This window comes from Rhipicephalus sanguineus, chromosome 1, assembly GCF_013339695.2.
Source record: "Rhipicephalus sanguineus isolate Rsan-2018 chromosome 1, BIME_Rsan_1.4, whole genome shotgun sequence".
In the NCBI taxonomy this organism is placed as follows: domain Eukaryota; kingdom Metazoa; phylum Arthropoda; class Arachnida; order Ixodida; family Ixodidae; genus Rhipicephalus; species Rhipicephalus sanguineus.
Window position 1 is genome coordinate 16184469 of NC_051176.1, and position 16964 is coordinate 16201432.

The following is a 16964-nucleotide window of genomic DNA, read 5'->3' on the forward strand; positions in this document are numbered from 1 at the left end:
GCTTTGTTTACATCGATCGGCGTCTCCCAATCCACTGATTTAGAAGGCAGGAGAACTTCATTCCAAAAAAAAGCATTTTTTTTCCCCCCTCTTTTTTCAGCGGAGGACGCCATTTTGTAACTGGGGTTACCAGAATGCTGTCCTCTCTCAACCAAAATGCACACTTTGAGCGCGTTTTTAAATTTTCCACTGCACCATCTGTTCAAGCCAATGGCAACACAACAAAATGAACCATAGTAGCCTAATTGCGGCGCCTCCAAACACCTCTTTCAGCGTGGACGAGCCCAGCTGGTCTTCAGTAGGGAAAGGGTATTTTTAAACAGACCATACACTGCCTGCTAACCTAGCCTAACCTAAATCAGTTGCTTAATTTAAATAGCGGTGACACAATTGCTTTCTTCCTTGCACCTCTCTCGCACAACTGGTTCCACATGCGCGCCAAGTGCAGCACTGTTCCTGAAAAGGAAGGCTTTTCATGTCATTAGAAAGCAGAGGTGTCAGTCACGTGGTATCACAAATAACTCAAGAGCGGCCCACTCAGTCCACTGCTGTAGTTAAATATAATGAGTGTGTTGCCAAAAGCTGCCAAGTAGTCCTTCCAGATCGGTGAGGAATTAATCTTGTCAAAACACAGGCCAAGAATAATTAGGTCACCAGTCCCCTTACAGCTCAAATACATGATGGTGGTTATACAGTAGACTCTTGGTAAACAGAACTGCTGCCTCGCATGTGATTGGTTTATTTGTATACATACTTGCGTTTTGCACCCTTGTCTCCCATTGGATGGAACATATTTCCCTTCTGTTTCTACTGTGTGTTTTAGTGAGCATTTTTCTGCAGTAAACTTTTTGGACACTAAAGTGCAACAGTGCACTTGCTGCTGCTTTCTCTCTATAATGCGTCCACTTGGCATAAAACGTTTATGGGACAAGAGAACGATCTGAGAAAAACAGACTATGATTTCCTAGGCCTGGGCACAGAGCTTGGATATCAAAATGCAACCAGTGTTGAATCATATTTTTTTTATTCACTTGAAGCTCAGACTGCGTGAAAAACATGGCTTTTTTTTTTTTTGCTTATGGTGCATTCAGACGATTGACCGAATCGGGATGTGGTGGGGAGGACAGCGTGTCACATGACCTCACATCAGCGATTCTCCTCATCTGCGCCTCGTCCGCGTGGCTCATGGACGGATGAGCCCAACCTGTTTTTCACATCGGAATTCTGGTGCCACAGCTTTAGCGGACAAACAGGCTGGCAACCAGTACACTTTTCTTCTGCTCGAGCCATAAGGTTGTCCTAGCAGTTGATTTCAGCTCTGCTGGCACTTAGTTCAGTTTATTTCTGGGGTCGTATTCTAAGATCACCTTTGAGATATCTATCTCTTTTAATGCGCGCTGATTGGCAGGTTGGAGAGTAGCGGGTAAATTGTTGCTTCAGTCCTTGCACATGCAGGATTCTGTGGCAGGCAAGGTGGCGCTGTTGCCGAAAGTAAATGTCTCAGAACACGGCCCATGTTTGAACACTGATTTTAAGGTCAAGATGCGAACCGAGGGAAGAAAACATAATGTGCAGCAGTGCAGTGTGCACTGTCGGTACCTGTTATCTGCAAAAGAAAAAATAAACTGCCAGCACATCACTGTATCCTCCCTTAGTATGCGGGGCCCCACGCGTGACAGCAGCGAGGTCTGTCTCCAGCAGCTCAATGTAAAGCAGATTCTTCTATTCATTCAGCCATTCAGCCAACAACACCGATTTCACCGAAACAAATTACAGTCCTCCTCGACAATACTCGACAAAGCTTCGCGTTCTGTCGGCTTCCATGTTGTTGAATACTCACAAACCGGTCTGCTGCCAGTGGGCGCAGGTGAGTGCAAAGTTTGCGGCCGAGAGTAATCCAGCTGTTCTCTCCCAGGACACCGTCCCGACCGTCTGTCGTGTGGATGCACCTGCAGGCGGATTATCTGTGGATTAGCCGTCCGCGTCCACGACAAATCCGTATTCAGTCCGTTGTCTGAATGCACCGTTAACTGACATCCCCACAATTTTTGGGGCTGATCCCACAGTCTCTCTTTTCTAGCTGCCTGCTTTGCACAGCAAGCTTCATTGTCATTCTGTAAAACTTGCCATAATGGGCTGCACTCATGAGCAGAGACGGAAGAAGTATTTTGATTTTTAAAGTGAGCTTGCTGATAGTACAGTCAAACACGGATATATCCAACTCGCAAAAAAACGCCTGTCAGTTCGATATAGGGCATAATTCGATATAAGCCTGCTAAAGAATTGGACGTCATAAATTCACACACCATTCATAAAAGCACTTTTTTGACGAAGCTAGCTTAGTTGCGCTCGAAATAGTCTTCCATTTTTTTCTGTTTGAGCAACTTCGCTGCCTGCGACAGCACGCATTTCTCAACATGGTCTAAAGAGTCAGAGCAGGCGAGGCCGCAACCTTCCACATTCGCGCAGAAGCGCCGGACTAGTGCGAGAGCACCAGTCACCTCTGAGGATGTGGGCAAAGGATCGTCGTTTCTCATGCCTTTCTTTGAACCGCTGTAGCCAACCGGAGCCACCTTGAAAATCCTCCCTGCCAAGGAAAAAAGCCATGTCCTTTGCTTTTTGTTCGATCATGGGGCCGGATACGGGGAGGTTGCGCAACCGAACATCGACGAACCACTTGTACACGGCTGCCTCGACGCCTTCATACACGGCCGTGCGTACGCGTCGGGCACCACGGGCACTGGGTCTTTTGTCCGCTTTATCCCTAATCTCCGCCTTATTCTTCAAGATCGTGCTGAGAGTGCTCCTCGAAATCTTGCACGCTGCCGCGACGTCCGACTTCTTCTCACCACGTTCGACTCAATTTATAATTTCGAGCTTCACGGCGAAAGGCAAATTCAGCCGCTTCACGCTAGTTATCACGGCACAGGCGCATGGTGCGAAGCACAACGAACGAGAATTGCAGGGAGATAACCGGCGCGCTCGTGTGACGAGAGTACAAGAGGCCTTGATTGGCTGTCTGAGCAAGCGCTGCAAGCGGGTCAGGATCATTTTTTGCAGGGGGGTGACGGCGGCTCGACTGATGCGGCGCGGTCACGGTAGGGAGAGTGGGTCATGCGCCGCCAGGTTAAACCACTTTTGGTGTGAGCGGTGGGGAAAAGCGCCAGTTTCCTCGCCGCTACGAGGGAAAGCCAGCTTCCGGAGGCACTTTTGCCCCGCTTGACGTTCGATATATCGGAAGTCGCTGCTATTCTTGTTCGATGTAACCGTAATTTTCGCTATATATTCTCACTGTAACTATACCGTGTTCAGAAGTTGTTCGATATACAGGATAATTCGATGTAAACGGATTCGATTTAGTTGGGTTCGACTGTATGTGAAAGCGCTACAAGCATGGCACATTGTGATGGGCACAAACGCAGACTAATGACAGGATATCTTTAGAAGAAAAAAAAATGGGAACACATAAAAACTAGGTGTGCAGATGCAGAAAAACTTGATTTTTGCGTCTCCTAATAGATGTAAGGTCAAAGCTGAGACATGTTTTACTACACAGTCAGCTTAAAATAGTTTGCCTCTTTCTTGAGCAGCATAATCGATCATGCATGTGGGGCCTTTCTGGTGGATGGCATATGTGTACCTCGAAGGTCTGTGCGTGTATTGTTGAAGAACTGGACAATGGTCAAAGTGTAACCATGTGGATGGGGCTTCATGATGTAGGGAGGAGAAAAGAGGGACACAGGACGACGCACTTTTCTTGTGTTCGTCATGAACAAAAACCAACTTTTCCTTGTACAGTGTAGCCCATTTATAATGAACCCACTTACAGCGAAATAGCGGTCATAACAAAGTGATCTTGATTTCCTGTCCCAATTTCCACATGTTCTATGCCTTTTAAGTCCTCTGTTAACGAAGTAAAAAAATGCGACTCAGCGGATATAGCAAAGTTTTCTTGTCGACAACAACAAAAAAAAAAACCAACAAACCACGTTTTGAGCTTTCTTGTGAATCAACTAGGCCGAAAAACCGCCAATTCTTGGCTCCCGGCAGCCGCTTCACCCCACTCGGCTCCCTGCGAAAGCTTGCTTCACCGCACCACACGGTCGCCCGGTAGCCGTCTAGCGAACGCTTCCGATTCTTTTTTCCAGTGCCAGGCGGGCCGACCGTCGTGATCTTATCTCGTTTCACGGCGTACTCCTCTCTTCAGAGAGGACGTCGTGGGGGCAGCTTCAGAAACTTTGTGGCCGCTTTAGACCGGTTCCACTTGTGGCGCCTCATTTTGGTGAAAAAGCGAAGCAAGTTGGTGCGCTCCTAAATTGCTTTTCTTCCACGGCATGGCGCCACCAACTCTAGGCTTGCCTAAGCCTGGCTGCAACCGCGGCGCTCCACCAGCGGCTCCGCGCAAACCTGTCGCACACAAACCGTTCTTTCTTTCGTGGCGTTCAGTCAGTTCAGTCTTAGCAGCAGAAGCAGCCGTTCGCACATCTTGTGCTGTGTCTCTGTTCACAGGTGAAAAGCGGATTATCGCAGCGCACTTAGACTTGACCCCGGCTGAGCAGCAGAAGCATTCGTTCGCTCGACTTGTCCCACTGGTCAAAAGCGGATTTTCGCAGCGCGCTTGGACTTGCCGCAGTTGCAGCTAGGCCTGCCCATGTGCATCGGCGAACTTTACGACAATGTCGAGTCAAGCCATACCCGGAACGACCGCCTCATCGACGACCAAACGAAAAGTGCTCTCTCTAAAAGTGAAACGTGCCATTTTGGATGAAGTTCGGCAGAATATTAAGAAGACCGACATTGCGTGGAAGTACGGCATAGCACAGTCGACTTTGGTGACAATCATAAAAAATGCAAGCAAAATTGATGCAGTCTTGGACGACGACGTTGGCAGCGGTGAATGGAAGCGGATCCGCGCTGCCACTTACGGAGATCTTGAAGCGGCACTCTACAAATGGTTTGTAGACGCTCATGCCAAGAACGTCCCGCTCAACGGGCCGATCCTGCTAGCGCAGGCCAAACGTCTGGGGTTTGCTCTCGGCCACGACAACTTCAACCCAGGCAACGGATGGTTGCAGCGATTTATAGACCGCCACGGGATCACATGCAAGAGCATTGTCGGGGAAGCTGCATCCGTTGACGAGGACAATCTCCAGCGTTGGATGGTGAAGCACAGGAGCCGCATTCTTGAGACATACACCGAAAGAGGTATTTACAATGCTGATGAAACGGGTCTGTTTTTTCAGCTGTTGCCTGCAAAGACTCTCGCGGCGAATACTGACAAGTGCGTGGGGGGGGGGAAACAGGAAAAATCACATCACAGTGTTGGTGTGCGCGAACATGGACGGCTCCGACAAGCGGCCGCTACTGGTCATCGGCAAGCCCAAGAAACCGCGGGGCTTCGCCAAGGTGCTGTCAATGCCTGTCGCGTACACACACAACACAAAGGCGTGGATGACGGGGGAGATATTCCAGAAATGGCTGACAGACTTTGATAAGGAAATGTCAGCAAGAAGTGCAAAGCGCTGCTCTTGCTGGACAATGTGGACAATGCACACCATGTTAACGCACATCTGAGCGCTGTCGAGGTACTTTTTCTGCCTCCGAACACAACCGCCAAGATGCAGCCGGTGGACCAGGGAGTGATAGCAAACTTCAAAGTGCATTATCGCCGCCGTGTCATCGAGCGTCTGCTCATTGACATCCGTACAGCCGAGAATGCTGCCGACCTGAAGGTGCCGTTAGTAAAGGCGGTATTTTTCGCAAGCGGAGCCTGGCGGGACGTGAAGTCTGAGACCATTCTTCACTGCTGTGAGAAAGCAGGTTTTTTGCGGGGAAGCAGCGCTGCCGAAGAAATAACAGCAGAAGCAGACATCGATGCTGCTGCAGCGGATGGTGCCGCGGCAGTGACGAGCTTGGGGCAGCTGTGGGAGGCTGCGGGCGATGCAAGCCTTGTCCCAAGCGGGTTGGATTACTATCTAAACTTTGCCCTGGCGGATCAAGACCTCGTCGCAACGGAGGAGCTCACGACTGATGAACTCGCCGCTAGCATCTCCGAAAAGGGAACGGCCGCAGATAGCAATTCCTCGGACGGCGAAGGTGACGACATTGGTGCGCCTCAGCCTGGGACCGCCGGAGCAGCTCTCGCAGCTGTCGACACGCTGCATATGTACAGCCGGCCAAATCTTTAACTATCGTGCGCGAGTGCCGACCTTTTTGTGCATCAGCGCTGTACGACGGAGCCAAGTTGCAAACAGGGCGAGAGTAAGCGCCCCTCTTACAAGTAAAAAAAAAAACGTTTGCGTCGCCAGATAACAAATGAACGATCCACATTTGTCATCTCATCTCATGCGTGCGGGCTTGTGACGTCTGCAGATTTCATTTTCTCAGTCACTTGCTGGTCTTCGGAATATAAGATATGAGCAAGACGCGCTGCCTGTTCGTCTGAAGTGAGTTAATGCAGCGTGACGTTCTCACGAAGGAACAACCAAGCAGACGATGGGCCCAGCTGAGCGCGCTTCATGGGCATGCGCTTACTCTTGCCCTGTTTGCAACTTGGCTCCGTCGTACGGCGCTGTCGCACAAAAAAGCCGGCGCTCGCGCACGATAGTTAACGATTTGGGCGGCTGTACTTGTGCTCCGAACCAGGCAGTTGCGATCTGATGGACAACGTTGAGCACCGTGTTCTGGCACGCGTGCTCGCGAAACGCGTGCAAGGGACCCTTGATCGCTTTTTTCAGAAAGTGTAAATACATTTCTTTTCTTGGTCTGCATAATGTTTGATTTTTTTAGAGTCCAGATGTAGCGAAAAAGCGGTTATAGCGAAGTAATTTCAGATTCCCGCCAACTTTGTTACAACCGGGCTACACTGTACTGAAGATTGCTTCCCCATTCAGATTTCCATGTTGAAGCATGTTTCGCACGTTTAACAAGGCCAAGGTGCTGAACGGAACAAAAAATGACGGTCCAATCTTATTCTGGTTTACAGCATATATTAATCGAATCGCAAACTGGTGCTCAACACTGTATCAGTTTGGCGCAGTAAACCTTACGTTGCCCTATGGTGACACGTTTCGCAGTGCCATCGCCTTGTACACTTGACACATGTGCAAGTTTTGTCAAAAAAAAAAACTGGCACAGATGGGAGACAGTGCTTTTACGTAGATACAAGTGAAGTTTATAATGCAGCAGATGTGCTCACGAAATACGGCCATCTTTGGCGTCGAAAAAGTGTGCGGCCATTCAGCGTCCTTGCTCACCCTCATTTCCGTGTTTCTTATTATGCATACTGAGTACCAGCAAAAGCACAGGAATTTACAGGGACGTTTAAATAGTCAAGTCAAGTTGGTTTGAATATCAATATTTGGGAAAAAATTACTCAACTGATCACAATCAATATGAAAGTCTTCTTCCTTGAAAAATGAATGATTGTCAGTTAGCAATGTCACATTTATAAAATAATGACTTTTTGAAAGTAACACATGCACAGATATGACAAGTGACATTCTTGGGGGTGTGCACAGGTGCTTAAAAAAAACCCCCTGAATTTGAAAGGTGTGTTTTCCAAGGCCCTTGTGAGCCCTGGAATAGTTTTTTGTTCTTGAAGAACTCTTGAAATTCTTTAACAATGCATTCTAAAAGTCAACTATGTGACACACTTTTTGTGGTAAATAAGTGTTGATCCATCAACACTCGTACTCACTTGTAAGCTCCTTGAGCAAACAGTATACCAACCTTCTGGTATTCGGCGACTTCAATGCTCATATTGACTGGACTTCACACGATGACCCCCCTCCCACCCGACTACACCGATGACCTACTCCTAGACGTCATGGCATCAGCCAACCTCGTCCAGGCATGCTTCGAACTCACGTACTTTTCATGTGATGGTACCTCCTCCTCCCAACCCTAGACCTTGTGCACCAGTGCTCCCTCAAGGCAGCGATCTACATAGCACGTCAGCGCTACACCACCAGGCTAGCTGAGAAAGCTAAGGAGAACCCCAAGGTGTTCTGGTCTTACGTAAATTGTCTTTGGTCATCACGTGACCGCCCCAGCTTCAACATCCAGGGAAAGCAGGTTGACCAACCTGCGGAAGTCCCTGTCTCTTTGCTGAACAGTTTTCTTCTATCTACGTTCAAGCTTCCGCCGATGACAGCGAACTACTTGAGAAGTTCTCTACACGTGATCAAGGCAAGCAGCCCACTCAGCTTCCCGACGACTCGCGTGACGATTCACTCCTTCTCTCAGCTGCTTTTCACCAGAAGCACTGTCCTCAACTATCTCCAAAATTAACCCTCTCCTAGCCCCGGCCCCGATGGGATGGCACCCACCTTCTTTCGGCTGCTTGCGCCCCACGTGCTTTATCCCTGTGCACTGTGTTCCAGTCCCTACTTGACCACGAGACTGTGCCCGCTTCTTGGAAACGTGCCCTGGTAACCCCTGTTCACACAGGATAATCCAAGCTCTCCAACGACCCCAAGCACTATCGTCCAATCTCCATTACGTCAATCATATATTGCACGTTCGAACACGTTCTTAACAACCAACTCCTTGAATTCATTGACTTTCTCGAGCGGACAAAGTTTTTTCAGCCTCGCAGCATGGCTTTCGCCGTGACCGCAGCTGCGACTCAGCCCTGGTCACCCTAGACCACATCATAAGTCACAATCTTGACAACCGCACAGAAACCGATCTCATTGAGCTCGACCTAAGCAACGCCTTCGACACCCTCAACATTTCTCTCTTGCTGGACAAGGTGAAGGAATCAGGAATTCGTGGATGCCTGCTTAGGTGGTTGGCCAATTTCTTGATCGGGCGAAGCCAGCGTGTCGTATATTGTGGCACCCACTCTAAGAGGATACCTGTGCCCTCAGGAGTGCCCCAGGGTTCTGTCCTTGGGCCGACCCTCTTCTTGATACATGTCAACGACATGCCCCAGGACACTCGTCTTCCCCTTGTGCAGTATGCGGACGACACGTCTGTCCTCGCCCCTATCGTTTGTCCCACCACAAGTCAGGATCTCCAGGAGTACCAAATGGTTATCAACTCTTAGATCGTTTCAAACCACCCGAAGCTGTCCCCCGCTATAAGCAGTGTAATGAAATTCTCAAGTGCTCGCCTGCCTGCCTGCCAAGCCCTCATACTCTGTGCGTGGTATACCTCTTCCCACGCAGGATTCACTGAAAATCCTGGGAGTCACGTTCACAAGCACTCTGGACTTCAGCCTTCAGAGGTTGCAAGCATTGTTGCTAAGGCCTGTCCCGTCCTAAGTTTTGTGTCCCGAGTCTCTAAACCATGTGGCCCCGCTACATTTTCCCTTCTGTACACATCACTCGTGCTGACCATCCTTGAATATGGCTGCACCGTATGGTCACCCAACTAGCAGCACCTTATAACCCGCATCAAAAGTGTACAAAGAAGAGCACCCTTCATGCATGTTCCGTGAAGTCCTTGGCGGCGGACTACGCTACCTGCCTGAAGATGGCCAAGTGGCGTCCCCTGCATGGCCTGAATGCGCCTTCTTTGTCGCCTACTCGACGGCTCTCTCGGCAGTACGCAAGCGCTCGGGTCAGCCGGAGCCTCTCAGCCATCCCAGCCGCCGTGCGTGATTTCCTAACTCTCCCCATGACTGTCCGTGCACGTCCCCCTTGCACCAGCGAAGACTCCAAACATCTTTGCTTCCACCGGACATACGTCACAAAAATGCGGTGGCGCTGTCGTTGGGCGTTTAGTTTCGCACGGTAGGCAAAAGCCGCTGTGCCTGCCGCAGTTGCTGCCGTGTTTTTCGCTGGTTCATGCACTGTTTGCCATCGTGCAATGAAGAAAAGACGGTGTACCGACGAGATGCATTGCGGATACTTACACAGGAAGGCACAAAAGAGGCGGAATAAGCTTCTGTCCACTTTCTTTTTACAAAGACCGTCGCAAGAAATTGGCCGCAGCTGTTAAACATGAGAACTCGTCTGCGACACCGGCTTATCGGTTATGTGACAAAAATTGAGCGGTTTGCGTGGCTCGTTTTTTTTAACGAAAACGATTAGCTTTGTCCAAGGTCTTGCACACCATTTTTTGGCATTTGGCCTTGTGTGGAGCCATTGGAAGCATGTTTATCTCAGAGCACAAATACGTAAGCGGTGTGGATAGCATTGTAATACTATGTGGATAATTCATCACGATTGAAAAATGTGCAAGTCATAGGGGTCAAACCGATTTTGTAGTACACTCGAACCTCGATACAACAAACGCGGATATAACAAATTAATGGTTATAACAAAGTAAATTAAGAATAGTCTTGTCATAGACCCAGTGTTACTAATATACGTTTATAACAAATTTTCGAATATAACGAAGTAATTTTCGTGGCAGATGCGACTGTTATAATGAGGTTTGAGTGTATTTGCGTGAACTAAAGGTGTGGCTAGGTTCATTAATGCAGCAGTGAATGAAAGCATGACTTCGGCTGTACTTTTCATGTTGTATGTGGCTGCGATGACACACGCAACACAAGTGCATTGGACATGGCTGTTCTGGCTGCGATACGCATTAAGACATTTCCATGTCTGTCAGGCTCCACAGGCAAACTGCAAGCGTGAAATGTTCCGAGTCTGTTTACGGGCTGTAGGCCTTCGCGGTCTCGATTTCAGCGTAAGGGCGGAGCTGCGACCCGCGGATGCATATCTACATATCTGTCAGGTTTGCCATGGCAGAACTGACGGATATGTAGCGGCCTTGTCCATGGCATGCAGCAATTGTTTAATACGTTATCGATGCTGTATCGCCGGTTGAAGTGTCACCGATGTCGCCCTTCAGTAACTAACCTGGCAAATTTGTTTTTGTGCTACTATTTACCGTAACGATTATGGATCTGTTCATAATTTTACTCCGTGCATTTTCATACCGCAGCAAATAGCGTCTTGCGGGGCTAGAAGGTCCATTCTTGCATTAGTTAACAAATCAAAATATCCACGTGTAACCTAGACTACAGCAACGTCGATGGCATTTCGTGAATCAGTCACATTCGTGGCGTAAAGATACCCGATGTTAGGTTGAGGTTATGAGAGGTAGAGTTGCACGTCAACATAGTTTTTATATGCGCATTTCAGAGTCCCTGTTTGGGCCATGAAAAATTCCTCTGTCGCGGCCGCCTGGCCGCCCCTTGTAAACACGCGGGAGGCACCCCGACACGCGGTGCTCGGAGGCAGCTTTGCAGCTGCTGTGCCAGTTGTCTGTGATCATAGAGGGCGGTGGCGAGCTTTGGGCTGGGCGGAGCCGACACACGGCGACGTCGCTACAAGCGCCTCACTATGTCGACGGCGCCTACCCCTGTTTACAAACATGGAGTAGGTCAACCAGAGACGTTGAACGTCTATAGTAACGTTGAACCAGCAACTCGTGATGACCTCCACCCCCCTTTTTTTCCTTCCTCTCTTTTCTTTTGCCCTCCGATGATGGGCTAGCAGACGCACGCGCGTAAGGGTTTTTCCTCTCTGTCTAGCCTCGCACGTCACCGGCGGGTTCACATTGTTGTGCACATAAAAATTATCATTATTAATTTTTAGCTATTTCGTTCGGCGTTGACACACAAAAAATGTTGCCGCTGGGCACAAAGATTTGGGTGGCTGTACCTAAAGGTGACTCGCTCATACCGCAGATGAGCGCTTTGCGTGAAAGCAACGAACTAACAATGTTCTGCGCGGCAGTAGAAAATGGATATACCTGTTTCCGGCCCAGCGCTGCGGTCCTCGGTAGGTTGCCTGTGCATGCCATGCACAGGCAGTTTGGTGTAGAGTTACTGTATATGTAGCTGGAGTTACTGGAGTTTGGCATAAGAGTGGCTTTAGTTTAGCACGCACTCGCGTGGTCCGTGAACTGTTGTTGTTTACTGTGCATGGGTCATACCACACAAGCTGCTTTGCAATTACGGCGAAACATAGTTTGATATTAATCACCTAAAAGTTGACAAGGTTGAGATATTTGCATTTGTTTGGCATGTACTATATGCCACAGGGATAATGGATACATTTATTCGACTTCACATTTATGCCGTACGCCTTTATTTGTTGTCTTAACAACTGCCAGTAGCTGTAGTTACAACCCAACATGGCAGCACCCATGTGGACACAAACTGCCTGCTTCGATCGGAACTCGCACTTGCTATTTGCCCACTGTCCTGGCATAAATAAATAAGCGGTGAAATTGGCTATCGCTTTGTGTCTTCTCACGCTGGGTCTAAAGCATCAGGTTTGTCTTGTCTTGACTGAGATCAGCTACGTTTATTTATAGTCACGCCTGCTAAGCCTAGTCTCCGAGGATTTTGGAGTGGATCTTGGAAACACTGCAGAATACAGACGAATACATTACTCTTGAAGCTTCAATACGCAAATATAAAGCAAATAACAACGTAGGTATCGAACTTACGGGCCACACAGCACACGACAACGACGTGATAAATCCGAGGCGGAAGGAAGCCGCATCCACAGGTGACGCCATGTTGACTTTTGTACTGGCACTGCCGTCTACTCGCTTTTACTTGCCCAACGTGTGCGCACAGACGCTATGGGGACGCCAAGCAGACGACTCGGCGCTGATGGAGACATATTGAGCAGCGCTGCCAAAGGCCACATTCCAAGGACTGAAAGGCCAGGTGCCGATGGTGCCATCTCATTTTAATAGTGCAAACCAGCAGTGGAACCCCAGGCCATGCTGTAAACACTGTGAATGCAAAACAGCCCAAATCACCAGGTTGGAGATTTTCAAGCTGCGGCGTGTTTCTCTTCATCCACGCCCCGCACAGAGTTACTGTATCACAGAAAACCAAAGCCTCAAGACACTTAATTGTGCAGGATTCGGTGCATATCTGCGCATTGATAAATTCCAGATTTTATGAGAACATTCCGCTAGCATCTAAAAAAAACCTTTCAAAACAACAGATATTCCAAACCAGATATGTTTTTAAAACACATGTACAGAGGAAGAAGCGTTATACACGTTTGGGGAGGAATGATGAAGACTGAATAGAACAGAAGGGACACGGACCTGTCCAACTGGCAAACACTTGAAAGTCGCCTATGTTCTGTACTAGTTGGTTTTGGTCTCAGCTCAGATCCAGCTGACCAATTCCAAGCTGTTTGGCAAGCCGAGGATGCCGCCAAGATAGAGCCAAGAAGCCCTTGAGCCACCCTAGCCAGGGCCCCAAGGGCTTCTGGCCTATACCACGGCCGCTCGATCTCCCCCCTTGAAAGGGGGCCGACGAGAAAAAATGTTAGCGAGTCTGAGTCCGAGTAAGTCCGGTCGAGGAAAATTTTGCTGAGTCCGAGTGAGCCCTATAAGGTCAAAATATATTCCATGAGTGAGTCTGAGTGAGCTCCACATTTTTTGCCGACCTATGCTAGCTTATTGACGTCAGCTGGCTGGGACAATTCCCCTCAACAGTTCCCCGCTCACACGGACCAGGTGAACGGAGAGGGAGACCAGACTACTCTAGTGGCTTGGACTAGGCTGTTGAGACGAGCGCTGCTGCTGCTGCTGCCTTTCGCAGAATGCACGTGGAAGAATAACGACGCTGAGGACGGAAATAAAGTGCCATTCTTTGCGAGGTCATTGACGGAGGCTTATTTTTTTCCTCTGCTGAAGAAGTTGTGCACAGCCTTTTGGATCACTTATACTTTGGTTCTAATCTGTGAGACTTTGGGCATGTAGTCGAGTAATAGGAATTGAAATGAAGCGTCTTTCGATGTTGGTCGGCTATCAGAGTTATCATAGTTTTTTTTTTGTCACAAGAACGAAAGAGATGTCGCCTTTTGATGCTTAACAGAGGTCTCTAAAATTACGTATAATGAGCCGGAGCCTTCTGCACGAGAACTTCTGCATGGCAAGTGACGCTTCACCAAACATCTAGAAAGTTCGTTCGAACATAGTGTTTACTGCTTTTTACCATTAATATACTACTGCAAACATAAGTTATGCTTTTTTTTTCGTTAAGTCATTATTTCAAGAAAACTGGCTACGTCAAAATGCTCATAAAAATCATCCCCGTTGGGAAAAAAAAAGTTAATATCAGTGACTGGGCCATAGTGGAGGTAGCGTTCTGCCATCTGGTTGAAAATCACCTCTCACACAACATTCAATTTCAGCAGGCCTCAGACGCATGTCCTCAGGCGATCGAAAAGAAAAAGCGGCCAACAAAACCGCAAAGCGACTACAAAACGGTTAAGAGCAACTGCGCCCGAAAATCCTCTCCCACCACGGGGGATCATTTGTCCTGTCGGGGAAAAGGTCCCTCCTCCGAGGAGGCGCGGGGGGTCGCGCCCACTCGCTAATCCGTTACATCGCTGTCACGTGATCCGCAATTCCCCCATGTGCGTCACGGATTTCTCCCTCGTGTGAATATCCTTTAACAGTCATGCATATCTAATAACCTGTCCTCGTGGCAACATAAGCACATATCCGTTTCACTCTATGCTTGCATACTGCCTGCTGAAATTGAATGCTGTGTGAGAGGTGATTTTCAACCAGATGTTGAAAATACCTTGTATCCGTGTTTGCACGCCCTGTCCTTTTAGAATGAATTTGGTGTTCCAGCTCATATTTAATACATCTTGATGATATCGGCACGCGATAATATGCATGCTGCTTAACTGCTACATCCGATGCATATCCGCTCGGTAATACTGACACTGCACTGTGTTAATCCTTCTGCATTTCATGCGTATAGATACATGCAGGTGCGTCCGGATGTGTGCAGTATTTACGGCGTAAGAATAGTTAAGAAGTGGTGACGTGTTCTTTTCGTTTTATGGTGCCACCGATATCACGGCGCCAACGAGCAGAAGGCGAGCGAACAGCCGGCTCGCTCGGCGTACACACTTTTCCCATAGTGCTCCGTGCCCTTGCGGGGCACTCTGGCATTGCTTGAAAAAGGTCTATTGAGATCTTTGGAGATAGGTTGCACCGAGATATTTGAAGGTATTAACAGATTCAATATGAGTGCTAGCAATTTTGTACAGAAAAGGAGAAAGCTTCGCGAGCGGGTGACGGACATTGCTTTACATTTACTGGGGTTCAGAACCATAACAGGAGGATTCAAAATTTCAGCATCTGCGATGTCACTGGAAAGCCATGTTACTATCGGATGATTACTATCGGATTATTATCGGAAAGCCATGTTACTATCAGATTACTATCGGATGATGACACCAGATTCGACACTGCTTCACGTTTTGGAAGGAAGCTGTGAATGTTAGTGAAGATAACTGAGAGTGAAACGGTGGCATGGGGCATGCGAGTGGGATGGCGGCACAGTTGACGGGCATGACGAGATAGCTATAGTTGTTCCTTCATGCTTTGTGAAGCTTCATCAAAGAAGAAGTGTCGTAGTATCGAAGTGAGTAAGGCACGGACTTGCTTTTTGCAAAGGCGACAAGGTGTTTACGTGCGTTTTGTACCCGCTGGAAAAAATCCTCCCGAATGCTATATGCGGTACCTTTCAACTTAACAAGCGTTAGTAAGGATCGCCTCTTTTGTCTTAAAGGCACAAAATCTGACAACGATGGGACGGTTACGGCCAGAGTTATGGCAACCCAAGTGATGCGCTCTCTCTGTTTCTTTTGTATCGACTGTTAAATTTAATTGTTCGGAACAAAGTTGAATGATTGCTTCTTCAGGGTGTGCACGCGATTCAGATGAAGAATTGGGGATACCATAAAATATCAGGTTGTTACGATGGGACTGATTTTCGGCATCATCAAAACGATTTTCTAAATTAGAAACATGATACACAATTTCGGCGTTGTCAGTCTGTACAGTTACAAGCTGCTGCCGCAAGTGCTCGATGTGTTCACAACTGGCTTCAACAGAAGCCACACGCTTAGCAAGCTCGGCGATAGTGTTATTCGTGGCAACAAGTTGTGCCTTAATGTCTTTAATTTCTGTAATGACAGTTGCTTGACCGGCAGTTAGCTTACGCAGCTCGGCAAGAATTGCCGCTTTATCTGGCCCGGGGTTCGACTCGATATCACCCGCGACTAGCAGCAAGGAACGCACAAGAGCTCCACACTCACAACAAGTAGCAAACAGGCTCTGCGGGCTCGGCAGCTGAAGTAAAAAGTAATTGCTTGACTTTTTTGCGTATCGGCTGTATGAAGGACCAACCTGCATGATGAAGTGCAGAGGGTTAGTGGTCACTCTTGCAGAACAGCTGCCGAACCCGCAAGGCGATGCCTACGAGGGCGGTGGCTTTATGGCTTGGGGAACGATTGATGTCGTTGCCGATGGGACCTTCCAAGCTGTGCCGAGGACCAAGTGCTGAAATAGTGGCATAGCTTGCTGCATTGAATCCTGAGTACTGTCCAGCCAAGTTCCGCGTGTTGAAATCTGGGCAGGTCCACGGGACGGTAACGCGCGCACCAGTGATGCTCACGTTGATGATCCAGACAGCGCAAGAAAGAATGTTAGAGCGATGGCATGACGAATAACCTGCACGATGAAGTGCAGTGGGTTAGTGGTCACTCTTGCAGAACAGCTGCCGAGCCCACCTCCGCTTCTTATAAAGCGGATTCTCCGCTTTGTGGGAAGCAACCAAGCATGCTTAGACGCAACCTTTCTGATATGATTGGAGGCCAACGCAAGAGAGCCATACGCACGCGCGTGCCTCATTCGGAGTTGTAGCTAGATAACATTTCACCTGAGCATAAGTTTCTCTGCGGCAATTGGATCTTAATATTTACATGTTGCTCCTTATTGCGCAAATTTTCTACGGTTGTCCCACGGTGCATTTTCGATCGCCATCGAGCCACATAGGGATGCAAATTTTCGATGATTGACTCAGTTCTCCACCTTCTACAGAGCGGCCAATCGCAATCGAAAAATGCAATCCTGATAGGGCTTGATTGCGATAGAAAATCCACCATGTGCCAGCTGGCCGTATTACTTTGCACACTTCAATGAGCATGCTGCAAGACTTACCG

The 16964-nt window shown here is 48.4% G+C and overlaps 1 protein-coding gene across 1 annotated transcript in view; it reads left to right on the forward strand.

Moving 5' to 3' along the window:
• Window positions 1-16964, forward strand: part of LOC119389651 (DNA repair protein SWI5 homolog) — a 70614-nt gene that overhangs the window by 17153 nt on the left and 36497 nt on the right. The gene's annotated exons all lie outside the window — the stretch shown is intronic.